We start from the raw sequence: 19143 nt of genomic DNA, 5'->3' as shown, positions 1-19143 counted from the left end.
CATTATACTCATTCCAGTCTTTGTGCCTTTACTACTGCTTTTCTCATCTGATCCCTGCCCTAATCATTATTACCAACTATCCACCTTGTAAACATCCTTCAAGAGTAGCTTAAATTCCACCTTGAATTCAGGGAATCATGATGGACAAACTAATCCAACCCATAGTGATTACTTCCCCTAAATTCATAGTATATTGTCTGTATTCATTTTGGCACGTTATCATATAGTGTCTCATGACATCTGCTGTATTGTGGCATCTACTATTATTTAACTCCTTTGTAGCTTGGCTCTTCTCTGTATTTTCTCTCTTTAACTAAATTATAATCTCTTTATGTGTAAGGGCTGATATACTTCACTTTATCCCCCACAGTTGTTAAAAACAGAGTGTTTTACATAGAGTATTACTGAAGTATTTGCCAAGTGAAAATTTTCTCTCTGATTTAAAATTTTCTTTGGACTGATGAAATGGATTAGACTAGATGTTCCCTTCCAACTCTAAAATCCTGTAATTCTATGATATTATTTGTTCTGGGTCAGGTCTGACTTAAGGAAGTCCAGTGATTTGAGGTTTAGGATTAGAACAAAGGGAGACACTAACAGCCTAACACATAACAAGAAAGAAGTTTGCTAAACAATGCCATTGAAAGGATGATCAGTAAGGACAGGGCACTGGTTCAGGTAGATGCAGCCCCCATGTCTCAATATGGAAAAAGGGCTTCTCAAAGGCTGCACTAGGTCACAAAGGTAAATTGATTCCCAGGATACTGAGATATCTGTCAAGTGTAAGAGGCATCTAAGCCTAGTGAATGATCCCTTTGTGTCCTAGGTAACCAGGAAGCCACATCAGTAGTTCAAGTCATAGTCTCTTAGAACAATGAGTTTCAGGAACATCTTCCCTGACTTTTAGGGGAAAATTACCCCAGCATCCATGGAAGGAACTCTAGAGGATGCTACTCCTATCATTTTAGTTATTTGGTAAAGGTAAGTGGTTCAGTCAAAGAAAGAAATAGACTCAACAGAAATGTAGATCAGATGTTCTCCAGTATCTGGTGATTCTGAACCTTATAAGAAAAATCTCCAAAGAGGAAAATAAAAATGCTGCACAAAGAAATAGCTCACTAAGTCATCAGCTATTTGCTTTAAATCCAACCTCAATTTGTAAACTAACAATTTTGTCATCAAGATTTTAGTAAATTGGGCGGCCAGGTAGCACAGCAAGTAAGAGCATCGGCTCCAGTGTTGAGAAGACCTGGAGATCGAATCCTGGGCTCAGACACTTAGCACCCACCCAGAAACACCTGGCCGTGTAACCTTGAGCAAGTTATTTAACCCCAATTGCTTAGGGGCAGCCAGGTGGCTCAGCAAGTAAGAGCACCGGCTCCAGTGTCGGGATGACCTGGATCAAATCCGGGCTCAGATACTCAGGACCACACCCAGAAATAACTGGCCGTGTAACCTTGAGCAAGTTACTTAACCCCGATTGCTTTAAAAAAAAAGATTTTAGTAAATTAACATCCTTATTCCTTTTTAACAATCTTGAAAATTCTCTACATTCCTAATAAGTAATTTTAACTATTTTTTTTTTTTGCTTTTTGGAAGGGCAATTGGGTTTAAGTGACTCGCCCAAGGTAACACTACTAGTTTTTGTGTTAAGTGTCTGAGGCCAGAATTGAACTCAGGTCCTCCTGACTCCAGGACCAGTGCTCTATTCACCATACCACCCAGCCACCCGTTAACTATATTTTCAACAATTGATGTATATATAATTTGAGAGTCATATTAATATCCCCTTACAAAGTCAACATTACAAGATAGAACCAAGATTGCAGAGTAGGAGAAAGTGGTATAACCCAGTTTTCCCCCACAACTATGGCACAAAGATTAAGAACATAAACCCAAGGCCTTATAGGAAAATTCTAGAAAAAAATATCAGTTATTTTTCTAGCTCAAGTCACCATAGGGAAATAGAGAAGAACTCTGGGAGTGGGTTCTAGCCAAGAGCACACCATGGGCTTGAAGCCTTCCAATGTAGGTAATGGATAAGGATCAGCAGCTATGCAATTGGACAAGAAGGGGCAGATCCAGCACATAATGTCCTGACCTTGTTCAAAGAGCAAAAACTGGTGCCAACTGGCAGATCTGTTGCTCAAATTCTAGGTCATAGATCCAGTGCAGCCTTGAGAGAGAATCTAAGCCCATGGGTGGCAGTCCAAAGCAAGGAGTGGTTATGAGTCTGAGACTGTATAACTGAGCAAAAAGCAAGTACAGAAGTAAGCAGCAGCTATATGACTCTAAGGAGCAGAGCAGGGGTCATATCTGGCCCCTAGCACAGTCCAAGCAAACAGCAGAATAACCAAAGCAGGGAGCCTAGAACAATGGGGAGCCTGTACTTCAGTTAGTCTAAACCTTCAAAGCTTTCCAACTGGCTGACAGTGCCTGAGTACAGCAGCAACACAGCGAAGTTTCAATCAAGAAAAACCCCACAATTGCATACTCACACCAAAACCCAAGTTAGGAGGTAGCAGTGCTCAGACCAGGAGATCAGCACTCAGACTTCACCTTGAATCAAAGGGCCTGGGCTCACCTAAAAGCTTGCAAAAATATAAGGTACTATCCTTTAGAGCCTTGAATAAAACAACATTAAATACTAAGAGAAGGCAGTAGGAAGAGCCAACAAAACACAAGTACAAGGAATACCCTTCAGAAATTTGTATAGCCTAGGCCTAACACAAATTCCAAACAAGGAAGTAAAGCTAGAAGGAGGAGTGAACAAAACAAAAAAGAATTCCACCATAATTATTATGTGTACAGGAACACCCAACATACAAACCCAGAAAAAGAGAGTAACTCCAAAAACAGCTACAAGAAAAGTTTCAAAGAAAAACACAGCTTGGGCACAAAGTCAACAAGAATTCTTGAAAGAAATAAAGCAAAAATAATTTAAAGAGTTTAAAAAATGTTTTATAAGTTAAATGAGAATGTTGGAGGAAAGAATTTTCCCATTGAAAATTTCCAAAGGAAATGAGAATACTAAAGAAAAAAAACTGGAAAAGAAATGAAAGCACTAGAGAAAAGAACAGGAAGGTAGTAAGTTATAAAAGAAAGAAATGGAAAGCAAATTAACAGCTTGACAAAAGAAGTACAAACTATACCCAAGAAACAAACTGAAAATTAAAGTGGACCAAATAGAAGTATGTGACTCCAAGGAAAAACTAGAAATATTAAAAACAAAGGCAAAAGAGAGAAAACAAAAAGAAGGCAATATAAGTTATCACAAAACAAAAACTGACCTGAAAAACAGATCAAGAAAAGATAACCTAAGAACTACTGAACTACCAAAAAGCTATGAGCAAAAAAAAAAAAGGACCTAGACCTTAGACTGATTAAATAAATAAATGAATGAATAAAGCTGCCCAAGTATCTCAGAATTAAAGATCAAAATTAAAATGGGGGGGAGGGGAGGATCCACCAGTTATCTCCTGAAAAAAACTCCAAAAGAAAAAGTCCAAGAACACTATAACCAAAATCTAGAGCTTTCAGGTAAAAGAAAAAAAACTGCAAACATCCAAAAAGAAAGAATTCTAGTATGAAGAAGCCACAATCAAGATCACACAAGATTTAGCAGGCATCACTCTAAGGGAGCAAATATCTTGGAAAAAAATATTCCAGAAGGCAAAATATATAAACTTACAATCAAGAATAATTTATCCAAGTGAATTCAGTATAATCCTATGGGGCTTAGGATGGTAGTAGGGGTGGGGGAAAGGGGAAGGATTCCTAATGAAAAGAATAAAGCTGAGGAGAAAGTCTGAAATATAAACTCAGGCATCAAGTAAAACATAAACAGGTAAATATCAGTGAACAACAATAAAGGACTAATTAGACAAGCATAAACTGTTTACATTCTAATATGAGAAGAAAATATATTTGTCCCTGAAGAACTCTCTCATCAAAAGGAGTTATAGAGGCAGCATAATAAAATAGAGGGATGGGAAGGAATTTTATTATATTCTGATGATCCTAAAATAAAAATGTAAAGGGATGGGTAAAGCACTAACTAGAGAGGGGATTAGTACAAGAGAAGGGAGAGGAAATTATGTTATATAATTAAGATACACAAGTAGAAGTCTATACAAACAAGAAGGAATAGATGAATGGGAATAGCCATTGAACCAGTCAAAGGAAAAAAAGAATACACATATATCATAGAAATACATTTCACTCAAAATTAAAATAGGAGGGGAAAGGGTAAGGGGACAATATGAGGGAGGATAGATTAAGGGAGGATTTAAGCAAAACAAATTCTAACCACAGAGAATAGATCACAAAGATGGGTTTTAAGAAATAGTGGATGAAAACCTATGAACTCCAGGTTAGGAAAAGAGAAAAGACACAGGGGAACAGAAGCAGACTGTGTCAAATAGGGCATGAATGCTAAATACATATCTCCTTTCTCTTTCCCTTTTCTTCTTTATAAAGATGGGTCAATACACAAAGAAAGAAATGTATAAGACAATAAAATTAAGGAAAATACACAATTAATGATCACAACTGTTAAGGGCATGAACTCACTCAGTAAATGGAAAAGGATATAAAAATCAATTATGTAGTAGAATCCAACAATATACTATTTACAAAAAAACACATTTGAAACAAATGGATATCTACAAAGTAAAAATAAGGGGCTAGAGTAAAATCTACTATGCTTCAGCTTAAGTAAAATAGGGAGAGGTAGCGATCAGGATCTCAAAAAAGGCAATAACAAAAACATACTTAATTTAAAGGAGATGAACAAGGAAACTACATTTTGCTGAAAGGTACAAGAGAAAATGAATGAATGTCAATACTAAATATGTATGCACAAATGACAGAGTATCTAAATAATTAAGGAAAAGTTAAATAAGTAATAGGGAAATATAGACAGTAAAACAGTAATAGTGAAGAACCCCCTTGTACCATTTTCAGACCTAGATGAGTCTAACCAAAAATAAACAAGAATAAAGTTAAGGCCTGAAGAGAATTTCACAAGAATCAGATATGCTAGATAATTTATATTATATATCATGACTCTTGAATATGAATAGAAAAGAGTATCCTGAGAGACAAAACCAGGATTGTGGAGTAGCAGGAAATACAACTGAGTTCTCCCTAACAACTTCTCCACAAGAAACTAGAAAACGCACCAGACTAAGTACTCATCAGGAAATACAGTGAGTCATTTTCCATCCTAGATAGAGAGACCTGTAGACGCTAGAGACAAGGTATAGCCAAGAACAATTATGATGAGTATTTGAAAGCACAGGGAATAAAAAAAGGTTGCAGTTGTGTTCCAAGGCACGGAAAGATCCCAGATACATACTGCAAAAGAGCCCAACTTTGTGCAAAATGTAGGATTGGGTTTAACACGGCAGCTTTGTCGCTCACTAGTGAGTACGCGCACACAGATGCAGGACAGATTGACAAAGGTACCTGAACCCAGGTGTGATGTACCAGAATAAGGAGCAGTCACCCTCGGTTGTATATGTAAGAAGGATCAGCTTCAAGACTACATGAACAGAATGGAGTTTCAGTTCCAGCCTCTAGTCCAGTCTGAAATTTGTGGCAAAATAACTAGGGTAAGAATCCCAGACCAAAAAAGAGCCTGAAGTTCTGTCATTCTGAACCAGTAAAGCTTTCCAATTGGCTGATATTGGCTGGGTTTGGCAGCCTAACATAAACCTGAAGTTGGGAAGTAGGCCAAAAGAAGGATAAAACAAAAAGAATCCTAGCATAAAGAGTTTTCAGGGGGGCAACAATGCTTAAGGTAACAACTAAAAGAAGAGAATGATTCCAAAACATCTATAAGCAAAGTCTCAAAGAAAAATATAATTGGCACTAGTTGAGTTGGAATTCATGGAAGAGATGAAGCAAGAGGTTTCTTTTTTTTAAGAGTTTTTAAATGTTTTTATAAGTGAAATGAGAGCACTAGTGGGAAAAAATTGTAAAAGAATTGTATGCTATAGAAGAAAGAATTGGAAATAGAATTAATAGCTTGGAACAAGAGCTGCAAAACTAGGCCTAAGGAAAAAAATTCCTTGAAAATCAGAATGGACCAAAAAGAAGTTAATGACCCCATAAAAAAATAAGAAATATAAAAATAAAATCAAACGGCTGAAAATTAATAGAAGAAAATATAAGATATCTTATAATCAAAACAATTGACCTAGAAAACAGATCAAGAAAAGATCTTTTAAGAATCATTGAAAGATATGACTAGAAAGAATGTAGACACTGCCTTTCAAAAAACTGGAAAAGAAAACTACTCAGATCTCTTAGAGCAAAATGGCAAAGAGAGAAGAGAAAAATACACCAGTCACATCCTGAAATATATCCCAAAAGAAAACCTACCAGTACTATTATAATCCAAATCCAGACCTTCCACATCAAAGGAAAAAAAAACTGCAAACAGCCAAAAAGAAAGAATTAAAGTACAGTCAGTTCTGTTATCTTGTTTGAAAATGAAAATTTGTTCCAGAAGATTGACATATTAGGAAATCACTTGAATCTAATAGATATTTTGTGTTGGCTTATACACAATTTTACATGAACATGAATGGAGTTTCAGAGAGAAACAGCAAGAACACAGAATACTACACTATTTTACAACAATTCACAAGCTGCAGCCACTTCCACAAGCGAAGTCCAGGTCTTTTTCAAGTTAAAGTGTCATATTTATTGTACATCATCTATTGTAGTAAGAGCTAAGGGAAAAGAAGGCTGGCTCATAACAATGTCCTACATCTCTACCTTATACCATGACCCCAGTCCCTATCCCCTGCATCCTGCATTTGCCACCAACTGTGTAAAAAGTGCTACACCTAGGACCTCAGAAAGAAGTGAGTTCAAATTCCATCTCAGACACTTGCAATGTCACTGTGTGACATTGAGCAAGTCACTTAACTTCTGTTTGCCTCAGTTTCCTCAACTGTAAAATGAGGATCACCTTTTATCTCTCAGGGTTTAGTAGACACTATATAAATATTGCTTCCTGGTCTCCCTCCTTTTTACCCATAGCATTAACTTTGCCAGCCAGAGGTCAGTGAGAAACAGGGGTGGGGGGGGGGCCCTGATGAGCAATAGTCTGAGGCTACAGACAATGCCACTATTATTGAAATATTTGTATATTTTTAATCCATTTAACATAAAAAATGTACTACCATTTTTATTAGATCTCTATCTTTTTTGATGTGTCACTTACATATTTTGATATTGTGCCCCACCTCATTTTTCTCATAAGCCCTGTGGTTTTTATGTGCTGATTTGGGGGGAACATACATACCACAAAATAGCAGAACAGACTATACCATGTAGTCACACAAGATTTGGCAATTGCCACTAAAAAAAGAGCAAAGAACTTAGAATACAATATTCCAGAAAGTAAAAAGGCTTACAACCAAGAGTAATTTACCCAGCTAAACAAATTCTTTGAGGAAGTAGAGGAAGGATGGAGGAAGAATGGACCTTTAATGTAACAAGCAACTTCCAAGAATTCCTGATGAAAAGGCCTGAGCTAAGTAGAAATTATGAAATACAAACAAAGGAAACAGAGAAACATAAAAAGGTAAACATAAGTGAGCAGTAATAAGGGACTAAACAAGAACTAACTATTTACATAGGGAAATACTATGTGTACCCCCTCAGAATCCTATCATCATCAAGAGTTGTAGAGACTAATGAGAGAGGACCTGAAGGGTTTTGTTATGTTCTGATGATCTTAAAATAAAAATGAAAAGGAAGAAAAAATGGAGTATCCTAGAGAAGACAAAGGTTGATGAAGGAAAGGGAAAATTAGCTCCCATAATCATAGTGCAAAAGTAAAAGGCTATACAAACAAGAAAGAATGGGTACAGGAAGCAGCCTCACTTGACTCTCACTCTCAAATGAACTAGACAAAGGAGGGAATACACACACACACAACACACACACACAGATACAAAAAATACATTTCACTCAACAGAGTCACAGGAGGGAAGGTGATATGGTAAGAGAAGGATAGATTAAGAGAAATATTAATTATAAGCAAAACAAATTCTAACCACAGAGGATCAATGACAAAGAGAGGTTTAAAAGGGAAAAAAGGACAAGAGCCTGTGATTGGCCTCTGAGTGAGGGGAAAAAGGAGAGGCAGAGGAACAGAAGGAGATTGTATAAAACACAGAACAAAGGTGTTGAACACAGCCCATGTTCACACCTTCCTCTTCTTCATAAAGAGGGGTCAGGAAACAAAGAGGAGGAAGAATAAGAGAATATGACAAAAGAAAATAAACAATTAATGAACCTAACTGTAAATTCTCTCACACACACACAAAAAGGAAAATTATTAGAGAAGCAGATAACTAGGAAAAAAAACTTTGTGGCAAGTTTCTCTGATAAAGGTCTCATTTCTAAAACATAAAGGGAAATGAGTCAAATTTATAAGAATAAGAGCCATTCTCCAATTGACCAAAAGTCAAAAGATAAGAATGAGCAGTTTTTTGAGGAAGAAAGTCAACCTATCAAAAACCACATAAAAATGGTCTAAATAATTAACAATTAGAGAAATGAATGTTAAAATAACTGAGGTTCTTTTTTATACTTATCAGGTTTGCAAAGCTGACAAGAAAAAATGGAAAATGACAAATGTTAGAGGGGCTGTGGGAAAACATATATGTACTACTGTACTGTTGCTGGAATGGGGACCTGATTCAGCAATTCTGGAAAGCAATCTGGAATTATGTCCCAAAAGTTATTAAACTGTATATGTCCTTTTCCCTAGTGATATTACTACTAGGTCAATATTCCAAAGATATTAAAGAAAAAAGACAAAGACTTATATGTAGAAAAATATTCAAAGTAAGTGATATTACTATTAGGTCTATATCCCAAAAGATATTAAAGGAAAAAAAACAAGGACTCACATGTAGAAAAATATTCAAAGTAACTCTTTTGTGTAACAAAGAATCGAAAACTAAGGAGGATGCCTATCAACTGGGGAAAGGCTGAACAAGTTATGGTACATTAATGTGATGGAATCCTATTGTGTTGTAAGAAATAACAAAACGAATGATTTCAGAGAAACTTGGGAAGACTTGTAAAAAGTGATAAAGAGTGAAGTGAGCAGAACAAGAAGAACAATTTATACAATAAAAACAATACTGTAAAGATACAATCAATTTTGAAACACTCAGCAACATAAACACCAACCACAGTTCCAAAGGATTCATAATGACACATGCTTCTCACCTCCTGATAAAGAAATGATCTTCAAGAGAACAGATTAAATCACGTGTATGTATGTATGTGTGTATGTGTGTGTCTGTATGTATGTATGTACATAGAGACACACATGTGTAGGGCAGGGGGAACATGACTAATATGTAGATTTGTTTTGCTTGACTATACCTGTTTGTAACAGGAGGCTGCTTTTCTGATTTCTCAATGGGGGTAAGGGGAAGTGAGAGCGAGAGAAGACACACTTGGTTTGATTGAAAATATTTTTAAAATGTGAGTATCCAAATTTCTCAGCTATACATGGCAACTTTACAAAAATTAACCATGTACTATTGGGGCACAGAAACCTTGTAAGTGCAGAAAAGTCAAAATTTTAAACATATCTTTTCTAAAACAGTGCTATAAAATCATATCCAATAAAGGAGTACTCAATAAACTAATTGAAACTAACTGGAGACTAAATCACTTAATCCTAAACACTGTCAAAGAACAAATCATAGATACATATAATGATATAATTTCTGTTAAAGATAATGACAAGGAATAAGACAACATACCAAAATTTGGGAGATTCAGTCAAAGTAGTCCTTAAGAGTAAGTGCAGATCTCTATATACCTTTATTAATAAAAGAGAAAAAGAACAAATCAATGAATTAGGCATATAATTTTTAAAAACTAGAAAATCAAAAGAATACTAAAAACACAACTAAATGCCAAAATAAAAAAAACCTTAAGATCAAAGGAAAAAATACAAAATACAAAAAAAATTTAAGCTAATAAACAAAACTAGGAACTAGTTAATAAATTAACTAACTTGATGTTTTTTTTTAAAGAAAACCAAATTACCAAAAATTTCAAAATACAAATCATCAAAAATAAAAAGGTAACTGGCCATGTAACCTTGAGCAAGTTACTTAACCCCAATTGCTTTATAAAAATAAATAAATAAAAAGGTGAATTCACAACTGATGAAGAAATAAATTATCAGAAACTATTTTGCCAAATGATACCCCAATAAAACCAAGAACTTAATGGAAAATATAAAATTTCCAGATAAAACAAGAAATAGATTTCTTCTAAGTTCAGAAAAAGAAACTGAACAAACCATAAATGAATTTCCTCCTCAAAAAAAAAACACCCAGAACCAGATAGACTTACAAATAAATTCTACCAAATACTTAAAGAATAATTAGTTCTAATACTAACTAATTTGAGGGAAACAGCAAAAGGAGAGGTTCTACCAAATTCCTTCTATGATACAAAAAATAGTATTGATACCTAAACCAGAGTCAAAACATAGAAAACTCATTTTTAAATAAAATATTAGTAAGAACATTGGAGTGACATACATACAAAATATTATACACTATGAACAAACTGGATTTATACCAGGAATGCAATGCTGCCTCAATAGTAGGAAAACTATAAACATAATTGATCATATAATAATAAGAACAACAATGATCATGGCTTTTGACAAGATAAAAGTACTTATGCCTGTTTTGTTTTCAAGAAAACCAACTAGAAAGCATAATAATAAACAGAGCTTCCCTTAATATAAATAGTATCTCTCTAAAACCAAGAGCCAGCATTATATGTGATGAGAATAAAACAAAGGACTCTAAAATAAAAAAGGGTAAACTAATGCTATCTATTTAGAAATCCTAGTGTTAGAAATTCTGAAACTGAGGAAATAAATATATGCAAAAAGGAACCAAAAACTATCACTTTTGCAGATGATGTGATGGTTTTTTTACAGCATCCTAAAGAATTAACTAAAAAACTACTTATAACAACTAATAACTTCAACAGTTCCAGGTTATAAAATATACCTATATAAATCATCAGTATTTATGTATATTGCCAATTAAAACCAGCAGGAAGATATAGAAATTTCATTTAAAATAACTACAGAATTTATAAAATATTTGGGAGTCTGCCTGCCAAGACATACACAGGAACCATATGAATACAATACAAAACATTCTTTAAAGTCAGATCTAAATAATTGGAGAAATGCTAATTGCTCATGGTTGTCTAAGCAAATACAATAAAAATTATAATATGACCAAAATTAATTTATTTATGCAGTAACAAAGTAGTCAACTACCAAAGGATTACTCTATAGAGCTAGAAAAAACAACAACATTCATTTGGAGGAACCAAAGGTCAAGAATCTGAAGGGAATTGATGGGGGGGGGGGGGGGGGGGGGGAAGTAGAACAGAAGAGGGCCTAGCAGTGCCAGATCCCAAAATATACTACAAAGCAGTAATCATCAAAAGAATTTGACACTGGTTAAGAAATAGAGAGGTCAATCAGTAGACCAGATTAGGTACACAATGTACAATAAACTGATAAATTCAAAGATCCAAGCTATTAAGGTTTATTTTTCAACAAAATTATTCAATACTATTAAACAAAAACTGCTAGGAAAGTAATCTAACAGAAAGTAGGTATAGACTAACACCTAACACAGGATAAGCTCCAAATATATATGATTTAAACATAAAGGGTGACATAATAAATTAGAGGAAAAAAGGAAGAAATTACCTTTCAGATCAATGGCTAGAAGAGATCACAGACAATAGAATGGACAAGGCTGATTACATAAAATTAAAGTTGTTTTGTTTTTATACAAACAAAACCAATCTACCTAAAATGAGAAGAGAAGCAGGTAACTAGGAAAACTTATACCAATTTTCTCTAATAAAGGTTACATTTTCCAACATATAACAGGTATTGATAAATGGTCAAAGGATATGAATAGGCAGTTTTCAGAGAAAGAAATCCAAGCAGTCTATGACCATATTTTTAAAATGCTCTAAATCACTAATAATGAGAGAAATGCAAATTAAAGCATCTCTAATGTTCTACCTCATATCCATCAGATTTACAATGCTGGCAAAAAAAAAAGTGACAAATGCTAGAGGAGCTGTGGGAAAACAGATATGTAACCCAAAAAGTATCAGAGAAAGAGGGAAAGGACTCATATATTCAAAAATACTTATAGCAGCTCTGTTTGAGAAAGCAAAGAAATATGGACTGAAGGGTTACTCATGGACTAGTGAATGATCAAGGTCATGGCATATGAATGTGACTGAAAACATGCTATTAGAAGCAACAAAGGAGATAGTTTAAGAGTAAAATAAGTAGAACCTAAAGAACAATGTATATGATAACAATATAGTAAAGATAATCAGCTCTGAAGGACTCAGCAACTGATCAATACAATAACCATTCACAATTCCAGAGGACTCATGATAAAACATGCTACCCACCTTCTAACAGAGATATGATAGAATCAGAGCAGACTGAGTCAGTCATTCATACATGTGTGAATGTGTATGCGTATGTCTATATACATATGCACAAGTGTGTGTACATATATGTGCATATGTGGGTGTGTGCGTGTATGTATAATGACACTGAAGTGTGTGGGCTTGTTTTGCTTGACTCTACCTGCTTATAACAGATTTTGTTTTTCTACTTTCTTACTGGGGTGGTGAGGGAGTGGGAGAAAAAAATGGTGGATCTTTGAAAAAAATAATGAATTTTTTAAAAGATTCATGTCACCTTTGTTTCCTAGCTCACTGAGTTGTGCTGTCTTTTAAGGATTTTTTGTTTGTTTGTTTTTATACACCACAGTTATTTCCCAGTACTCTTCTCCCAACATCAGGCACCAGAGCCATTGAAACCTCCTTAGAAGTGTCACCTCCTTCAAACTGTTAAAAGAATTGAATGTCTGCAGGGGGAAAAAATGCTCTTTAAAATGCCCAAAATTATTTTCTTCAATATGAAGGAAACTCTAGAATTCAAATTCCCTAGATTCTCTGGAAAGTACTTTGTGTTTTCCAAGATAAATTCTATAATTTCTACTGGACATAAAAATGCTTCAAAAGATTTTCTCAAAGCTAGGCCTGTAGAATTGCCCTTCTGGCTGTTTGCCTAGTTTTAATGGAGAGTAATAAAACGCGAATAGTTTTCCCTACTCTGCCCTGTTCACCTGAAAGACTCAAGCATCAAATAGCTACCCATCTCCCTAAACCAGTCACCGGCTGACCAGTGATCTAGTCTTGAAAAACTCATCTAACCAGCAAGTACTCTCTTCCAAAATGAATTTCCATGCCTGAGTACATCTGGTTATGAACACCTCGTTTCCTCCTCTTCACTTCTCTCAATTCAAAACTACCTCATGTCACCTTATTTCAACATTTTTCTCTCCCAGTTTACAGACTCTCAAAAAACTACTAACATAGTTTTTACTATGAGGGAGTACTTTATAAGAGGAAGGCTGGAAGTGATAGAACTGGTAAAAATAGCTTCAAAATTGAGTAAGTGGCCTAACATAATAGAATAACATAATAAGTCCTACCCAACATAAAGGGAATGGAAACTTTCAAGTACAACAAATATGATCTAAAAGTAGCAAAATGTTGGGAGTTATCACTAAATGTAGTCTACTCTGCCATCTTGGCTCTGCTCCTCCACTAAATATAGTCTAAAGCCATCAGACAGATCATTCTCACAATTCCTCTCCTTAACTTCCAACTTCGGTCACTGTCTCCATCATAGCTTGCCAGTCACACTTTAGTCTTTAACAAGGCAAGGCTCACTTTAATCATCTCACCTAGACAGGCCATCTAATTCAACTCATATTTATCAGAGAATTCTCTCTACCACATTACTGAAAAATTATCACCCTCCTTTTCCATGAAAACTTCAAATGACAGTCCACTTCACATTCGAGTATCAATACTGATTTTAAAAAAGAAAGTTTTTCCTTAAACTGTTCCTGAATCTCCCTCTACACCCATTTTTCCTACTTCTACCCTCAAGATCAAACTTAGTCTAGTCCTTCCATAAGACAGTTATCATGCCCCTGCTAATTTTCTCCTCTCCAGGTTAAATATCATACCAAGCTCTTTCAATTAAGCTTAGTATAGAAAAATCTCAAGACCCCTCACCATCCTGGCTGCCCTACTCTGAATGTCATTCCTTAAATGTCACAGAACTGAACACATCTTGGATAACCAGGGTGGGGAACATTGGCACTGTTTCTTTCTGGACACTCTGCCTCTTAATGCTGCCAAATACTCAGTTGTTATTAACAATAACAGTTTGTCCAAGTATTCCTTCAAAATAGTAGAAGAAAAGGTAGGCATTTGAATTTGCTAAACTTTATCAATCAGTGGAAAACAATATAACCCCAATATTTGATTATGTCTTTGAAGGTCAAATAGCAATACATTTGGTATCACTTCCCTGCTCCCACTTACAAAAATTTTATATGTAAGATACTAACAGATTCCACTGTATTTCATTTCTTATTATCAAAATATGAATCATATGAAAAATACTATCCACCTCCAAAGAGAGAACTGATAAACTCTGAGTGCAAAGGGAAGTATACTTTTTAAAAATTTTCTTTATGTTTCTTATTCTTTTTTGGAGTTGGTTTTTTGCAAAATATGGAAATATGGTTTACATGACTTCACATGCATAATTGCTATACTGCTTGCCTTCTCAATGTGAGGAAAAGAATTTGGAACTCAATTTTTTTTAATTAATGTTAAAAATAGATAATCCCATCTATGTATGCATATATATGTATAGACACACTATATATATATATATATACATATATATATGTATACAATATGAAAATCATGGCAAGTAGTATACAACCAGAATACATGATCAACACAATATATGTGTAGTACACTGGGGTCACTGAGTAGTTTATTAGCATGGTACCATTCTCTAAAGGAAAGAATACTAAATTTAGTATCAGAAGTCTCAGTCTTAGATCCACATTTATTAGCTATGTGACCTAGGCAAGTCTAAATCTCATTTTCCTTAACAGTTAAGTTCAATGAGTCTACAAAGTGATGTGGCAGTCAAAAAGGCAAATAAGATTTAGGGGGTAGGGTGACTAGTATATTTCATTGATAAAACACTCTCCCAGTGAGGAAAATCCCTGTACCAATGCACATTTGCTCAATAATTATAGTCTCAGAGGCAACTGGAGAACTCAGAAATTATCTCTGTGTAATAATCTCAGAATAATCTCTGTGACTAAGGTCATACAGAGAGTCAGAGGCAGGACTTGAACTTAGGTCTTCCTAACTCTGAGGTCACCAGGCTAAACTGACAAAAGGACAATGTCCAAAGCTAATGAAGGAATGAAGCATTTATTAAGTATTAACTATGTGCTAAGCACAGAACACACATAGAAAAGTCAGACAGTTCCTGTCCTGAAGGAACTCCCATCCTAATCGTATGACAACACACATGGAAAATTTCATGGTCCTTAAGGTGTAGCAAAGTCGGGTGTAATGCTTCCTATTTAAGTGTTATTTTCACTGATAAAATGATATCAATTTCTGGTGTTGAATTATTTGAGAGTGCCAAATGTGTCTTTAATGACAGTGTCACCAGTGTCTTTGGTAGAAAGACCTTCCCATTCTGGGTCTCCAATAGCTGTCACTGAAGCACCTGTAGGAGCAGTTGCCAGACCGCATTTCCACAGAAGTTGTTTCTCCACAGGAGAATGGCTGAAAGCACTAGGCTGGAAACAATGCTATTCCCAAGGCTCTTGGCCTCAGGGTCCTTGGCTATCTCCATCAAAGTCTGAGGAAATGATGGTTAAGATGGAAGTTTAACTGGCCTGGCTCATGCTGCTTCCTATATCTCCCTTCAGGGCCCGTAGTGCTTCAGTTATGCTATCTGCCTTGCAACAGCTGGTCAACAGTTGGTGAACATGGCTAGCTCCTCCATGGGAGTGGCCTCCCTGTATGATGGTTGCGAGAGGTAGGCTCAAAAACCAGAACTGGTGGCAAAGAGGGTGCTGCCACTCCCAGGGCTGCCTGTTCATGGCAGTTGGTCAGCAGCTGTTGCTGGTGGTGATAAGGAATGAGGAAGCAATAATCCCACTTTACCTCATCCCAGTCAGACTACATCGAAAGTGCTCTGTTCAGTTCTGGGTCACATATTAAGAAGGACATCACTAGCAAGCTGGAGTACTTCCAGAGGAGGATGATAAGAGTAGTGAGGGCACTGGCGACAAGGACTGGATGGATCAACCGGGAATGTCTAGTCTGTTGAAGAGAATATTTAGAAAGAACATGGTCACTATGCTCAATTCTGTGAAAGGCTGTCATGTGAAAGAGATCAGAATTATTCTCCCTGGTAGAAAAGGACAAAATTAGAGCCAATAGGTGAAAGTTACAGAAAGACAGATGCATATTTAAGTTAAGGAAAAACTTCCTAATAATCTGAGGTCTTAACCAATAAAAAGTTGATTCAATACGTAGTGAGTTCCCCATCAGTGGATTGTAAAATCCAGAGCTAGGAGGACCTCCTTGAAGCCCATCGACTCCAACCACCTAATTTTACACAGTTGAGGAAACTGAGGCCCAAAGACGTTAAGTCACACATATTCTAAGTGGAAAAGCAGTCCCTCCAAAGTAACATCAACTAATCTTATTATTAAGTACTTGCCTATGTTCAAGGAACTGTGCTAGCTGCCTAGGATACAATGACAAAAAAAAGTTTACATCCTTTCAGGGGAAACAACTTGTATACATCTTCACAGATACAAAACATATACAAAGTAAATAAAAGGCAATTGGGGAGGGGCAGACACTCATAGCTGAGTCAGGGAAAGTATCTGAAAAAGCCTTGTATAGGTGTTTTGAAGAATGTTGAGATTCTAAAAGGCAGAAGTGTTGATGGAATACATTCTAGTCATAGAAGACAGCCTTTTGCTGTGGAGATAAAAGATGCTATGTTTTATCTTCAGGAAAGCCAGTAAGCCAGTTTAGATGAGTATGTGTGTGTGTGAAGGGGAATAAAGTTTCATAATTTTGGAAAGAAAGGCAGCCAGATTCTCAAAGGCTTTAAGTGACAGAGGAGCTTTTATTTGAACCTAAAAGCAACAGAGAACCACTAGAGCTTCTTCAACAAAAATGACATGTTTAAACTCGTGCTTTAGGAATACCACTTTGGCAGCATAGTGGAGTTTTAATTGTTAAGATGAGAACCTAGAGATGGAGACACCAATTAGGAGGACCCTCCCCCCTGTAAGTAAGAAGTAATGAGGGCCTGAACCCTCTCATGTGTTGGCCACATGAGAAGAGAGAAAATGATAGACATGAGAGGGGTTATGGAAGTAGAACCAACAGGGCCTAGCAATATATTGGACATGTGTGAGGGAAAGTAAAGAGACATGGATAACTCCAAAGTTACCAACCTGAGTGAGAGTGACTAGAAAGATGGTGGCACCCTTAAAATGTTCTGAAGTGGGTTTGGAGGGAAAAATAATGAATTCAATTTTGGACATGTTGAGCTTTAGATGCCTATGCAACATCTACTTCAAAATATACAATAGATGGCTGGTGATGTGGGACTAGAGCTAAGGAGAGAGACTAAGGCTAGTTACAAGAGTCAGTTCTGTAGAGGTCATTTAAGACATAGTGGGCCTGACTCAGACAGGCCAGGACCTGGTTAGTTCATGTTGAATCTTGTAACAAAATAAAAGGAACTCATAAGCCATTCAACAGTCATCAAAAAGAAGTTTACTTAGCCACCTCATGGAAAGGATATTCAACAAAGATACAATACTCCAGCATTTAACTTGGTTGGATGTCTACTCTCCCACATCTGCACATGAAAACACAATGAAACACGGCAAGGTATGGTGATTTAAACAGTTTGGAAACATCCCCAATTGTAAAGGACTCTGACTCTACCCTGGTGAACTTTTTTACATCCTTAGGTGACCAAAAAGTCTTTTCAATGAAGTCATGTACTATCATGAAGCTACCTCTAAAGAAGTGTAGCTTTGACCCCTGGACCAATTAAGTCTCTGCTAACAGTTTGGCCACTTTTCATGGAAAAACTAACCTAACCCATATTTCTGAGGAAGGGTGAAACCCTGATAATTGTCCTATCACACACAGGAATTGGGGAGGTCATCAAGAGAGAAGAGGGCCTTGAGGTTCACCCATAGTTTATGGATATGAATGACATGGATAAAGATTCATCAAAAGAGCAGCCAGACAAAGAAAGTGTCATGAAAGCCCAACATCATGTCAAGTGTCACAGAAATCCAGAGGAGGGAAATATGTAGAAAGAACAGACTCAAGAATTCAAATGCTATATGTATTTTTCAAGGAGAATTACAACAAAGACAAGTTAAGCACTATTTCCACCACATCATGCTGCCTCAGGGTCTTTAAGGAGAGGCTAGGTCATCGCTTTTCAGGAATGTTATAGAGAAGATTCCTATTTAAGTATGAGTTGTACTCTTTTTCCTTCTGCATATTTTCACAGAATGCCAGATTTAGAAGTGATCTGAAATGTTCAATATAAGCCTTAAGGTCTCGGGCAACTCAGATTCCTTTATAAGTATACCAGGTAAGCAAAACACAAGATAGAGAGTATAACGAAGACAGAGAATTTCAGACAAAATAATCAAGAAAAATCTGAGAAGCAAAAAGAACACTTTCAAATAGGAGTTTCAAGAAAGACTTCATGAAAAAACTGAATTAAGACTTGAAGTACAAGAAGGATTCTGGGAAAGTCAGAGATAAGGACACAATGCACTACAGATTCAGGTTCAAACAGCCCCCTTGGGTACACAGAAATGGAAGATGCCATGTCAGGTTCATAGAGTTGACAGACTAGTTAGTCTGGAAAATAAAGCCCATGAATGCAAATAATATGAAATCAGGGTAGAAAAGTAAATTAGAACTGATTTTTAAAGGACCATCAATGCCAGTATTCTTTTTTAACACCCATCTCTCAGTGGGGTTATGTGACAACAAAATACGAAACACATTTTTTAACACTTTCAGTTTTATTGTTTTGTTTTTACATTAAATATATTTACA

General features: G+C 35.9%; 1 protein-coding gene across 1 annotated transcript in view; it reads right to left on the bottom strand.

The window, feature by feature from the left end:
• Positions 1 to 19143, bottom strand: part of AGPAT3 (1-acylglycerol-3-phosphate O-acyltransferase 3) — a 182162-nt gene that overhangs the window by 148260 nt on the left and 14759 nt on the right. Inside the window, exon 2 of the mRNA XM_069074846.1 lies at positions 9807 to 9865. The gene's annotated coding sequence lies outside the window, so the exon portion shown is untranslated. The remainder of the gene's footprint in view (positions 1 to 9806; positions 9866 to 19143) is intronic.

The sequence above is a fragment of the Petaurus breviceps genome, unplaced genomic scaffold (genome assembly GCF_028583685.1).
Source record: "Petaurus breviceps papuanus isolate PSGF00001 unplaced genomic scaffold, PetGlider_PUasm1.0 90897, whole genome shotgun sequence".
In the NCBI taxonomy this organism is placed as follows: Eukaryota; Metazoa; Chordata; class Mammalia; order Diprotodontia; family Petauridae; genus Petaurus; species Petaurus breviceps.
This window is presented reverse-complemented; position numbering and strand designations above follow the sequence as displayed.